Below are 13,600 nucleotides of genomic sequence, written 5' to 3' on the forward strand. Positions count from 1 at the left end.
AGGTAAAGAGAACAGAGATGATGACCGTTTAAGACCTCCTGAGCTTTGTAACTTTTCTATGACTTGGTTATAAGCTATCTATTCTCCCAGGTGTTCAACAATAAACCTTTTAAAACCCAAAGGACCTACGGGTGTACGTTTAGAGACAGCAGGGAATCATGCCCTAGAGGACAGTGTCTCTTGTTTTTGAAAACAGTATTAAGGGCAGAAAAACTGTGAACAGTAGTTGATTTAAAGTTGAAAGAAAACTATCCTAACATCTTCACATTTGAGATACCTACCTTTTTTTCAAAAACAAAAACAAAAACACAAAACCAAAGACATCCACTGGGTGGGAGAAATGTTTCCGGGGTATCCACTGGAATATTTAACCGTTTACTACAAAACTACTCACGCCGTGCCTCCCACAGGCAAGACCCAGATTCCAGCAGTTTCTGGGGGCAGCCTGGCGCACACCGCACTGGGGAAACCGGGAAGAGCCACAGCAAGTCAGATTCTGGCGCGTACCCATCTCTGCAAAAACGATGCCGAGACTGACATCTGCGGCACTGACCGCTTACCTCTTCATTTTCAGAGTCCCCTCAAGAACATCTCGGTCTGCTGCTCTGTTTCGTACAGTTTGCTGTTGGCAGAGCAGCAGCACGCACTGAAGTTTCGAGCAAAAACTACCCTGACGTCAAAACCTACCAAAGATGCCACCAAAGAAAGTCATGGGCTCAAGTCACTTGTTGATAAGGATGTCAGAAAAAAAAAAAAAATCAAATCAAATGCCAATGAAGTAGGGGTGCCTGGGTGGCTCAGTTGGTTGGTCGAGAGTCCGAACTCCGGCTCAGGTCATGATCTCACGGTCTGTGAGTTTGAGCCCGGGTCGGGCTCTGTGCTGACAGCTCAGAGCCTGGAGCCTGCTTCGGATTCTGTCTCTCTCTCTGCCTCTCCCACGCTCATGTTCTCTCTCTTTCTCTCTCTCCCCAAAATATATAAATATTACAAAAAATTTTTTTTAATGCTGATGAAATGAAACCGTATATAAAAAAGACACAATCTACCACAAAAGAACACGTCTTCTTGCAGGTATTGAAGGTAATTTAATATTAGTAAATTTATTAGTAAGTGCAAAAAAATTGCATTACTTTAATGGATTCCATTAAAATAAACCCATGTGATAATCTCAGTAGGTACCCACGCCCAAATGTATTTGATAAAATCCAATACCAATTGCAAATACCACCCCAAGTCCCATAATAAAACAAAAAACAATAAAGTAATTCTCCTACCTTAAAAAGTGCCCCCTTTTCAGCTATCAGACAAAGTAATACCTACTGGTGAAGCACCAGAAATACAAAGATTTAGAAATAATAATAACGGAAAGGGTGCCTTCCATGATCTCTTATGTAGTAGTTTTTAAATACTCTGTTTGACCAAGGAACGTGTGCAACAGTCACAAGAAATTATTAGAAAGGAAAGTGATAAAACCACTATAATTTCCATATAATCGTTCGCCCAGAAAATGTAAATAAATCCATTAAAAAGTGGCAGAACTGCTAAAGCTGAGTAAAGCAACTGCATGTAAGATAAACACAAATCAGCAGTACTTCTGGAGAGTGGAATGAGCAAGAATAAAACAAAGCAAAAAATTTCACTGTTTTAAAAACAATCAAACAAAAATGATCAGAAACGAATACACACACGTGAGGAATAACAATAGTGAGTAATTTATCTGAATATTACATGAAGAAAGGACAAGTCTTTATAACAGACCTTAAAGAAGACTTGAAACAATATAGAAAAATACCAACGACGTGAAAGAAAAGATTAAATGCATATGTACTTAATATTTATCATATTATATTCCTTGTAAATATAATTAAAAAATTAAATACGGGAAATGACGCAGGGGTGGCAGGTGGAGACAAAAGTTCCCAGTACATAGGAAAAATACACTTGGAAAAATGCCAAAGAAAATCCTGGAGGAAAAAAGGAGTAAAGAGGGAGAGAGAAGAATGTTCTTTTCAGATATTAAAACATACTATATAAATCTTATTTTTAAAAGTTTTATTTATTTTTGAGAGAGACAGACAGAACATGAGCAGGGGAGGGGCAGAGAGAGAGAGGGAGACACAGAATCTGAAGCAGGCTCCAGGCTCTAAGCTGTCAGTGCAGAGCCCAATACGGGGCTCGAACTCACGAACCATGAGATCATGACCTGAGCCGAAGTCGGACGCTTAATCGACTGAGCCACCCAGGCGCCGAGTTAAATATTTTTAGACCCAATAGAAACGTGCAGGAAAAGGCAGAATTACATGCTTAACAAACTGTGAACAAAGGATAAGCCAAGCTTTGAAGCAATAAAAGAAACATTGAGGAAAATGAGAACAAATCTCCTGTAATTTGAAAAGGAAACAAGACCAAAATTAAAGGGCAAATGATAAATTAATAAATAGTTGTGGAAAAACTAAGAAATATGCTTTCTTGCTATGCATAGGGTTTATATGAATTGAAAGAGAAAAATTCAGACTATAAAATTAAAAAGGCAAATGACTTAAAGCAATAATTCACAAAGAAAAAGTGATTAATAAACAATCTACTAATAAAGCAAGAAATGCCTCTTATACTTGCAACAATTTGTGGCCCGTATCAAGTGCCTCGAAGTGATTTGACAATTTCATTTCTAGGCATCCGTTCTAAGATATAATATTTTAAAAAGCAGGGCACAAAAGCGTTCATGGTAATACTGCAATAGTGAAAGATAAATATTTAATAGCAGAGGATTGAATGACTGGATATTTTTCCATAATCATGAAGATTGTTTGTGATAGTTACGTAACGAGTGTAAAGGCTTGTGTTGTACTTTCAAGTGAAAAATCCATGTGTTAAAGGTTGAATTGTGTCCTTCCAAAATTCATGTTAAGGCACTAACCACCACTAGTATCTCAGAATATGATCATATTTTAAAATATGGTCTCAAATACCGTCTGATCTGACCTATGTGCAATCTAATGGTGGTTGTCCATGGCTGGGACAGTGAGGGAATGGGGAAATGTGGGTCAAAGGGTACAGAAATTTCACACATGTAGGATGAATAAGTTCTGGAGATCTGACGTGAAGCAGGGTGAACACAGTTAACAATACTGTATCGTATACTGGAAATTTCTAAGAGGATGGATCTTAACTGTTCTCAGACTAAAAAAAAAAAAAACAAAGATAAGTGAGGCTATGTTAATCAGCTCGTTGTGGTACATATTTCACAATGTATACGTATACCTAAATATCACATTTTATACCTTAAGTATACACAATTTGTATTCGTCAATCGTATCTCAATAATGTTGGGAAAAAAATAAAAGTAGGGTCTTTACAGAGGTAACTGACTTAAAATGAGATCATTAGGATGGGCCCTATTCCAATATAACTGTGTCCTTATAAAAAGAAATCTGGACTCACAATCTTGCACACAGAAAGAAGGCAGAGATCCAGGTGATACGTAAACCAAGGAACGCAAACTATCACCACCCCACCGGCACTGCTTTCGGGCATCTAGTTGCGATAATTGGGACAATAAGTTCCGGTTTTTGAGGCCACCCAGTTTGTGGTGATCTGTGGCAGCCCCAGCAAACTAACACAACAGGGTGAAAAGCTCTTGTAGCATATGGTCACAACAACTGAAAAGTATTTTTTTTTAACAGCCTGATTGAGCTACTATTCACACACCATACCATTTAAAGTGTACAATTCAATGGCTTATGGATATTGCGTTAGCGGTGAAACACACAGCCCATAAAGTTCTGCCATTTTAACCATTTTAAGCACAGAGTTCAGTAGGTGTTACATTCAGAATGTTGTGCAACCATGACCACAAACTTTTTCAATATCCCAAAGAGAAATTCTCTACAACCACTAAAACCACTAAAGAATAATTCCCCATTACCCACTCTACCCAGCCCCTGGTAACCTCAATTCTACTTTTTATCTCAATGAATTTGCCTATTCTAGATACTTCACACAAGTAGAGTCATACAGTATTTGTTCTTTTTGGTCTGGCATCTCTCACTTAGCATAATGTGCTCAAGGTTCATCCACGCTGGAGCATATATCAAGAGTCCTCCCTTTTGATGGCTGAATGATATTCCATTGTATATAAATACATTTGCTTCTGTCCATCTGTTGATGGACACTTGATTGTTTCCACCTTTTGGCTACTGTAATAATGTTTCAAAGAACACTGGTGTAAAACTACCTGTCTGAGTCCCTCTTGCAATTCTTTAGGGTACAGTACGTAGGAGGTGAATTGTTGGGTCATATGGCTAACTCTATGTTTCCCTTTCTGAGGAACCACCAAACTTTTAACATGCTTGCAAACACCTGTTTCACTTCTTTTTAACCCCCTATTTTAGCCATCCTAGTAGGTATGGAGTGGTATCTTGAGGTTTTTAACTTCAAGATGTTGAACGTCTTTTCATGGGCTTATGGGCTATTAAAATATCTTCTTTGGAGAAATGTCTATTCAAGTTATTTGCCCTTTTTTTTAAATGTTTATTTATTTTTGAGAGAGAGAGAGAGAGAGAAAGAGAGAGAGAGAGAGAGAGAGAACGAACGCATGAGCATGGGAGGGGCAGAGAGGAGACACACAGTCAGAAGCAGGTTCCAGGCTCTGAGCTGTCAGCATAGAGCCTGACATGGGGCTCGAACTCACAAACCGTGAGATCATGACCTGAGCCAAAGTCGGATGCTCAACCGACTGAGCCACCCAGATGCCCCTGCCCATGTTTTGACTGAGTAATTTGCTTTTTGTTGTTCAACTGTAGGATTTGTTTATATATTCTGGATATCAAACTCCTACTTAATTTGCAGATGATTTCTTTCATTCCTTTAAAAATGTCCTTTGATGTAATGCATACAAGTTTTTATTTTGATAAAGTCCAATTTATCGATTTTTTTTTTTTTTTTTTTTTTTTTTTTTTTGCTTAGGTTTTCAGTGTCATATCTAAGAGTCCATGCCATGGTCATGAACAGTTACCCCAGTGTTTTCCTCAAGAGTTTTATGGCTGTAGCTCTTATATTCAGGTTGATCCATTTTGAATAAATTGTTTTATACAGCAAGAGCTAGGGATCCAAATTTCTTTGCATGCAGAAATACAGTTGTCTTGGCACATAAATTGAATAGATTGAATAGATTTAGTACGATGTCAAAAAGCACATGGCCATAGAGGCAGGAGTTCATTTCTCCACTCTTCATGCTATTCCAGTGGCCTGTGTTTCTATTCTTAGGCCAGTACCACACACTTTTTGTTACTGTAACTTTGTAGTAAGTTCTGAAACTGGGAAGTTTGAGTTCTCCAATTCCATTTTTCTTTCTCATGATTGTTTGGCTACTTGGGGCCACCTGAAATTCTATATGAATTTTAGGATTCTATTTTCCATTTCTGCAGAAAGGGCTATTGGAACTTCACTAGTAACTGTAATGAACCTGTACATCGCTTTGGGTAACAATGACATCTAAACAATATTAAGTCATCCTATCCATAAACGTAGTATGTCTTTCCACTTACTATGTCTCCTATAATATCTTTCAGCAATGTTTTGTAATTTTCAGTACACAAGTCTTTAACTTTCTTGGTCAAATTTATTCTAAGGAACTTTATTCTTTTAGCTGCTATTATAATTGAAATTGCTTTCACAATTTCCTTTGTGGATTGTTCATTGCTGACTTACAGGCACACAGCTAATTACTGAAGATTGGTTTTGCAACCCTGGGGTCATCTGTTGTCTACTTACTAAGTCTTAAAAGTTTTCTCTATATTTTGCATGACAGTCTTTTGCAGAGCAGAAAATTTTAATTTCTTTTTTTTTTTTATTTAGTTTTTTAAATGTTTATTTGTTTTGGAAAGAGAGAGAGAGACAGAGCCTGATGCAGGGCTCGAACTCATGAGCTGTGAGATCATGACTTGAACCGAGGTCGGATCGGATGTTTACCCGACTGAGCCACCCAGGCACCCCAGAAAATTTTAATTTCAATTAAGTCTAGCGTATCAAGTCTTTATTTCACGGATTGTGTCTTTGGTGCTGTATGTAAGAAGTCACTGTCCTACCAAAGGTCATGTAGGTCTTCTCCTATGTTATCTTCCAGAAGTGTTTTAGTTTTAGGTTTTACATTTAGGTCTGCGATCCATTTCGAGTTGGTTTTTGTAAAGGTTGTAAGTTTCATTCATTCATTCATTCATTCACTATGTGGATGTCTAGTTGTTCAGCACTATCTGTTGAAGAGACAATCTTTACTCCACTGTATTGCCCTTCCTCCTTTGTTAAAAATGACTCCTATGAATATTCATTCAGTGTCTTGATTACTGCATGTTTATAGTAAGTCTTGAAGTCAGGCAGTCAGTCTTCCAACCGTATTCTTTTCCTTCAATACGGTGCTGGCTATTCTAGGTCTTTTGTCTCTAAACAAACCTTAGGTTTAGTTTGATGATATCCACAAAAGGACTAGTTGGGGTTTTGACTGGGAATGCATTAAATCTACAGACCAAAATGGGAAGAACTTACATCTTCATGATACTGAATCTTCTTATCCACAAAATGGAATGTCTCTCCATTTATCTAGTTCTTTTATTTCTTTTATCAGAGTTTTATAGTTTTCCCCATGTAGCTCTAATGCACATTTTATTAAATTTGTACCTAAATATTTCACTTTTGTGGGCATTATTATTAATAGTGTTGAGCTTCAAATTTCAGTTTCCACTTGTTCAAGGCTGTTGTATAGGAAAGCAATTGGCTTTTGTGTATTAATCTTGTATCCTGCAACCTTCCTATGTCTAATTAGTTCCAGTTCTTTCGTCAATGTTTTTCATTCTCTGTATAGACGATCATGTCGCCTCTGAACAGACAGTTTTACATCTTCTTTCACAATCCATATACCTCTTATTTTGCCTTCTTGTCTTACTGCATTAGCTAGGATGTCCAATACAACATTGAGAGGCAGTGGTGAAAGGTACATCTTCACCATGCTCTGGATCTTAGTGAAAAAGTGTCAAGTTTCTCAGCAATAAGTATAATGTTAGCTGGCATAAGGCAGCTGCCTTAATGATTGATCATGGTGTTGAGTTCATCCATGGCCTTACTGACTTTACATCTCCTGGACTTGTTCATTTCTGCAACAGGGGTGTTGAAGTTTCCAAGTAGAATAGTATAGTCATCTGTTTTTCTTTGCAGTGCTAACAGTTTTTGCTTCATGCATTTTGATGCTGCTTTGTTATACGCATACATGTTAAGTCCTGTTATGTCTTCTTGGAGAACTGATTCCTTTATCGTTATCCGATGCCCTTTTTATTCCTAAAAACTTTTGTTACTCTGAACTCCACTTTGAAATTAATATAGCTACTCCCACTTTCTTTTAATTGGTGTTAGCATGGTATATCTTTCTCCATCCATTTACTTTTAATCTATATCTGCTTCTATATTTAAAGTGAGCTTCTTATAGACAATATATAGTTTGATATTTTTATCCTATCTGACACAATCTCTGGGGTTTTTTATTTATTCCAAAAATTTTTTAATGTTTATTTTTGAGAGAGAGAGAGAGAGAGAGAGAGAACATGAGTGGGTGAGGGACAGAGAGAGAGGGAGACACAGAATCTGAAGCAGGCTCCAGGCTCTGAGCTGTCAGCACAGAGCCCAACAACAGGGCTCGAACTCATGAGCTGCAAGATCACGACCTGAGCTGAAGTCAGATGCTTAACTGACTGAGCCATCTAGGCACCCCACAATCTCTTTTGTAACTGGTGTACTTAGGCCATTGACATTCTAAGTGATTATTGATATTTTTGGATTAATATCTACTATATTTGCTACTGTTTTTCTATTTATTGTCCGTGTTCTTTATTCCTATTTTTGTCTTCTACTCCTCTTCTGTCTTGGTTTTAATCAAGTGATTTATATGATCCCATTTTCTCTCTGCTCTGGGGATATGTTACACTTCCTTTTTAGTGGTTGTGCTATAGTTTGCAATATCTATTTACAACCAGTTCAAGTCTGTTTTCAAAATATATTCTACCACTTCACGCGTAGTGCAAATACTTTAAAATGAAATAATCCCAATTCTTCCCTCCTATCCTCTAGATCATTGTTTTCATTCATTTCAGTTTTATACAAGCATATAGAAGCATGTGTGTATGCACATAAAATCAAACACATTATTATTTTTAAGTATTAGATTAAGAAAAATAAAATTTTAAATTTATTTTACCTTATTCCTTCTCTGATGCTTTCTCTTTAACTTTTTTTAATATTTATTTTTGAGGGGCGCCTGGGTGGCTCCGTCAGTTAAGTGTCCAACTTCAGTTCAGGTCATGATCTCACGGTTCGAGCCCCGCGTCGGGCTCTGTGCTGACAGCTCGGAGCCTGGGGGCTGCTTTGGATTCTGTGTCTCCCTCTCTCTCTGCCCCACCTCCGCTCACACTCTGTCTATCTCAAAAATAAATAAACATAAAAAAAATATTTTTGAGAGAGAGGGAGACAGAGAATCCGAAGCAGGCTCGGTGATGTCAACGCAAAGCCTGACACAGGCCTCGAACTCACCAACTGTGAGATCATGAGCTGAGCTGAAGTTGGATGCTTGACCAACAGCCACCCAGGCGCCCCTCTGATGCTTTTCCTTTATGTAAATACAAGTTTCTGACCTATGTAATTTTCCTTCTCTCCAGATAACTCCTTTTAACATTTCTTGCAAGGAGGTTTACTGGCAACAAATTCCTTAAAATTTTGACTAGAAAGTCCTTATTTTTCTTTCACTTTTGAAGGGTAATTTCATAGGGTACAGAATTCCAGGTTTTTTCTCGCAACACTTTAAATATTTCACTCCACTCTCATCTTGTTTGCATGGGTTTCTGAGAAGTCAACTGTAATCTTTGTCTTACATCCTCTACAGATAAGGTAGTGTGTTTTTTTGTTTTGTTTTGTTTTGTTTGCTCTGGCTTTTAGGATTTTTCTTTATTTTGACTTTCTGTCCTTTGAAAATGGTATCTCTAGGTGTAGTTCTTTGGGCATTTATCCTGCTTGGTATTCTCTGAGCTTCCGGGATCTGGGGTTTGGTGTCTGATACTAATTTGGGGAAGTTCTCAGTCACTGTTGTTTCAAATATTTCTGCTGTTCCTCTTTCTTCTCATTCTGATAGTCCCATTGGACGTGTCACAACTTTTATAGTTGTTCCACAGCACTTGCATAGTCTCTTCTGGTGGTGTTTTTTTCCACTGTTTTTCTCTCCGCCTTCCAGTTCGGTCAGTTTCTATTTAGATATTCTCACACTCAGAGTCTTTCCTCAGCTATGCCCATTAAAGATTATTTTTGTTTCTTTTTTTTAATGAATATAATTTATTGTCTAACTGGCTTGTATACAAAACCCAGTGCTCATCCCAACAAGCGCCCTCCTCAATGCCCATCACCCACTTTCCTCTCTCCCCCAACACCCCCATCAACCCTCAGTTTGTTCTCTGTATTTAAGAGTCTCTTATGGTTTGCTTCCCTCCCTCTCTGTAACTATTTTTCCCCCTTCCCTTCCCCCATGGTCTTCTGTTCAGTTTCTCAAGATCCACATATGAGTGAAAACATACGGTATCTGTCCTTCTCTGACTGACTTCTGTCACTGAGCATGATACCCTCCAGTTCCATCCACGTTGCTACAAACGGCCAGATTTCATTCTTTCTCATTGCCAAGTAGTATCCTGTTGTTATATATAAACCACATCTTTACCCATTTGTCAGCTGATGGACATTTAGGCTCTTTCCATAATTGTTGAAGATGCTGCTATAACACTGGGGTACACATGCCCCTGTGCATCAGCACTTCTGTATTCCTTGGGTAAATTCCTAGTAGTGCTATTGCTGGGTCATAGGGTAGCTCTAATTTTAGTTTTTTGAGGAACCTCCACACTGTTTTCCAGAGCAGTTGCACCAGTTTGTATTCCCACCAACAATGCAAGAGGGTTCCCCTTTCTCCACATCCTCACCAGCATCTGTAGTTTCCTGAGTTGTTGATTTTAGCCACTCTGACCGCAGTGAGGTGATAGCTCAGTGTGGCTTTGATTTGTACTTCCCTGATGATGAGGGACGTTGAGCATCTTTTCATGTGTCGGTTGGCCATCTGGATGTCTTCTTTGGAAAAGTGTCTATTCATGTCTTCTGCCCATTTCTTCACTGGATTATTTGTTTTTCAGGTGTTGAGTTTGGTAAGTTCTTTATAGATTTTGGATACTAGCCTTTTATCCGATATGTCATTTACAAATATCTTTTCCCATTCTGTCAGTTGCCTTTAGTTTTGTTGATTGTTTCCTTTGCAGTGCAGAAGCCTTTTATCTTGATGAGGTCCCAATAGTTCCTTTTTGCTTTTAATTCCCTTGCCTTTGGAGATGTGTTGAGTAAGAAATTGCTGCAGCTGAGGTCAAAGAGGTTGTTGCCTGCTTTCTCCTCTAGGATTTTGATGATTTCCTGTCTCACATTCAGGTCTTTCATCCATTTTAAGTTTATCTCTGTGTATAAGAAAGTGGTCTAGTTTTATTCTTCTGCATGTTGCCGTCCAGTTCTCCCAGCACCGTTTGCTAAAGAGACTGTCTTTTTTCCATTGGATGCTCTTTCATGTTTTGCCAAAGATTAGCTGGCCATACATTGGTGGGTCCAATTCTAGGTTCTCTATTCTATTCCATTGGTCTATGTGTCTGTTTTTGTGCTAATACCATACCATCTTGGTGATTACAGCTTTGTAGTAGAGGCTTTTTTTTTTAAATTAATTTATTTATTTTTAGTAATCTCTACACCCAGCGTGGGGCTTGTATTCATGACCCCAACATCAAGAGTTTACATGTTCTTCAAACTGAGCCAGCCAGCATCCCAAGACATTGTTAATTTGTTACAGTATTTTTTATGTCTAGCATTTCTTTTTGATTCTTAGAATTTCCATCTCTGTTTTTACCTTGTTCATGTATTCTTCCATGCTCTCTACTTTACCCACTAGAGTCCTCAGCATATCAATCAATCATAGTTTTAAACTCCCAGTCTCCTATTTCAACATCTCTGCCACGTCTGAGTCTGGTTCTGATGCTTGCTCTATCTCTTCCAACTGTATTTTCTGCCTTTCAGTATATCTTGTAATTTTTTGTTGATAGGCACACACGATGTTGTGGATAAAGGAATGCTGTAAACAGGCTTTTAGTAATGTGGTGGTGAGTTGTGGGGCGAGGGGAAGTGTTCTACAGTCCTAGGGTTAGATACCAGTCTTTTATTGAGCTGGTGCCTCTGGACCATACACTGTAAACCCTGTCAGCTTTTATCTCCCCCTTAGTTTGGGCAGGATGACCAGAGCAGGCTGGAATTGGATGTTTTCCTTCTCTCAAGTTCATCAGGCTCTGATAAACTCCAGCAAGTTAAGCTCTGGTTGAAGAGTTTCTCCACAGAGCAGATCATGTTAAGACGAACAGGATGCTCTGGCATATTTCAAAATGGTTCCCATTACTGTTAGCATAAGGGGACTCTTCTCTGACGTTCACTGTGAGAACCCAGTCAAGGTCCAGGAAGTAAAACTCACAAAAGTGTGGGATCCTGCCAATGACTATGTTCTCTGGAGATTTTATCTCTTAGACTTGTCCACACCGAACCTCCAACGACCTTTCAGTTATAGTACAGGTTTCCATACACTGGCACTGATTCCTACAAAGGTTTCTGTTCTGGTAAATTGTGATTCTCTGTATTTACCTGTCCACATCTCCAAATGTAAGAGCAGCGGTTTATCCTGTGATGTCACCTCTCTTGCAGGTATAAGAAGAGTTGTTGATTTTTTTGATTTATTCAGCTTTTAACTTGTTCAAACATAGTGTCTTCCAAGCATCATATATGCTGGGCTAAAAACTAGTAGCATTTTTTTGAATATTTTAATATATAGGATCATATGATCTATGAACAGAGAGAGTGTTTGGTTTTTTTTCTTTCTTTCTTTTTTCCATTCCAATTTGGATGCCTTTTATTTCTTTTTCTTGTCTAATTCCTCTGGCTAGAGACTCCAGTATAAGTTACACAGTAGTGGTAAAAATGGGCATCCTTGTCTCATTCCTAATGTTAGGGACAAAGTTCTTGGTTGTTCAACATTGAGAATGATGTTAACTGTGGGCTTTTCATAAATGTCTTCCATCGTGTGAATACATTCCCTCCTAGTCCTAGTTTTCTGGGAGCTTTGTTCATGAAAGGATGTTGGATTTTGTGAAATGACTTAATGTGCTTCAATTAAGATGATCATTCCCCCCACTCAGGTTCTATTAATGTGATTTATTTTCTTAACTGAACTACCCTTGGATTCCTGAAGTAAAACCATTTGTCATGGTGCATAATCCTTTTAATATCATTTTGGACTTGGTTTGCTAGCATTTTGTTGAGGATTTATATACATCTATGTTCATTAGGAACACTGGTCTGTAATTTTCTTTTCTTGTAATGTTTTCTTTTTTTTTTTTCTTGTAATGTTTTTAATATGGCTTTGGTATCAGGGTAATGCTGACCTTATAGGAAGATGAGTTGAGAAGTACTCTCTACTCTTGTAATCTTTGGAAGAGTTTAAGAGGGATTGGTGTTCATGCTTCTTTAAATGTTGGATTCAATTCACTGAAAGCCTCTGGCCCGGGACTTTTCTTTGTCAGGAGATTTCTTTTTATTGATTCCATCTCTCCACTTGTTATGTCTGTTGAGATGCTCTGGGTTTTGTTGTTGTTGTTTTGGTTTAAGTAATTTGTATGCTTCTAGCTAAAGGTTTGTCAATTTTATTGATCTTTGAAAAAATCAACTTTGGTTTCATTCAATCTTATTATTTTTCTATTTTCATTTAATTAACTCCTCTCTAATCTTTATTATTTTCTTCCTTCTAGCTTTGAGTTTCTTTTGCTCTTCTTCTGATTCCATAAGATATTAAATTAGGTAACTGACTTAAGATCCTTCTTTTTTTTTTTTTTTTTTAAACGTAGTTACTTATGGCCATAAATTTCCCTCTGAGCACTGCCATACTGCATTGTATGGTCAGTATGGTGTTTTCATAGGATTCCTTGCTAGGTGTTTTCTAATTGCCCTTGATTTCTTCTTTGATCCACTGGTAAAGGGCATCTTGTTTTATTTCCACATATTTATTAACATTCCAATTTTCCTTATGTTACTGATTTTTATCTTCATTCCATTGTGGTTGGAGAAGACACTTTGTATGATTTCAGTCTTCTTACATTTTTGAGACTTGTTTTGTGCCTAACATCCGGTCTATCCTGGAGAATATACCATGTGCACTTGAGAAGAATGTGTATTCTGCTGTGTTGAGTAGAAGGTTCTATACATGTTTGTTAGGTCTAGTTGGTTATAGTGTTGCTCAAGACCTCTGTATCCTTAGGTATCTTCTGTCTGTATGTTCTATGCATTATTGGAAATGGGGTATTGAATTTTCTGTTATTCAAGAATTATTTCTCCCTTCCATTCTATTGAAAACTGTTCCTAATGAACTGAAGATTCCTACACCCTTTTAGAATGGCCAAAATAGGTTTCAAAACCAATTCAAAATAGGTTTACAAGAAATTAAACCAAGAAATTC

At 37.7% G+C, this 13,600-nt stretch overlaps 1 protein-coding gene across 4 annotated transcripts in view; it reads right to left on the reverse strand.

Moving 5' to 3' along the window:
• CDC42BPA (CDC42 binding protein kinase alpha) overlaps positions 1 to 13,600 on the reverse strand; it is a 316,853-nt gene that overhangs the window by 99,923 nt on the left and 203,330 nt on the right. The gene's annotated exons all lie outside the window — the stretch shown is intronic.

This window comes from Panthera leo, chromosome F3, assembly GCF_018350215.1.
Source record: "Panthera leo isolate Ple1 chromosome F3, P.leo_Ple1_pat1.1, whole genome shotgun sequence".
In the NCBI taxonomy this organism is placed as follows: domain Eukaryota; kingdom Metazoa; phylum Chordata; class Mammalia; order Carnivora; family Felidae; genus Panthera; species Panthera leo.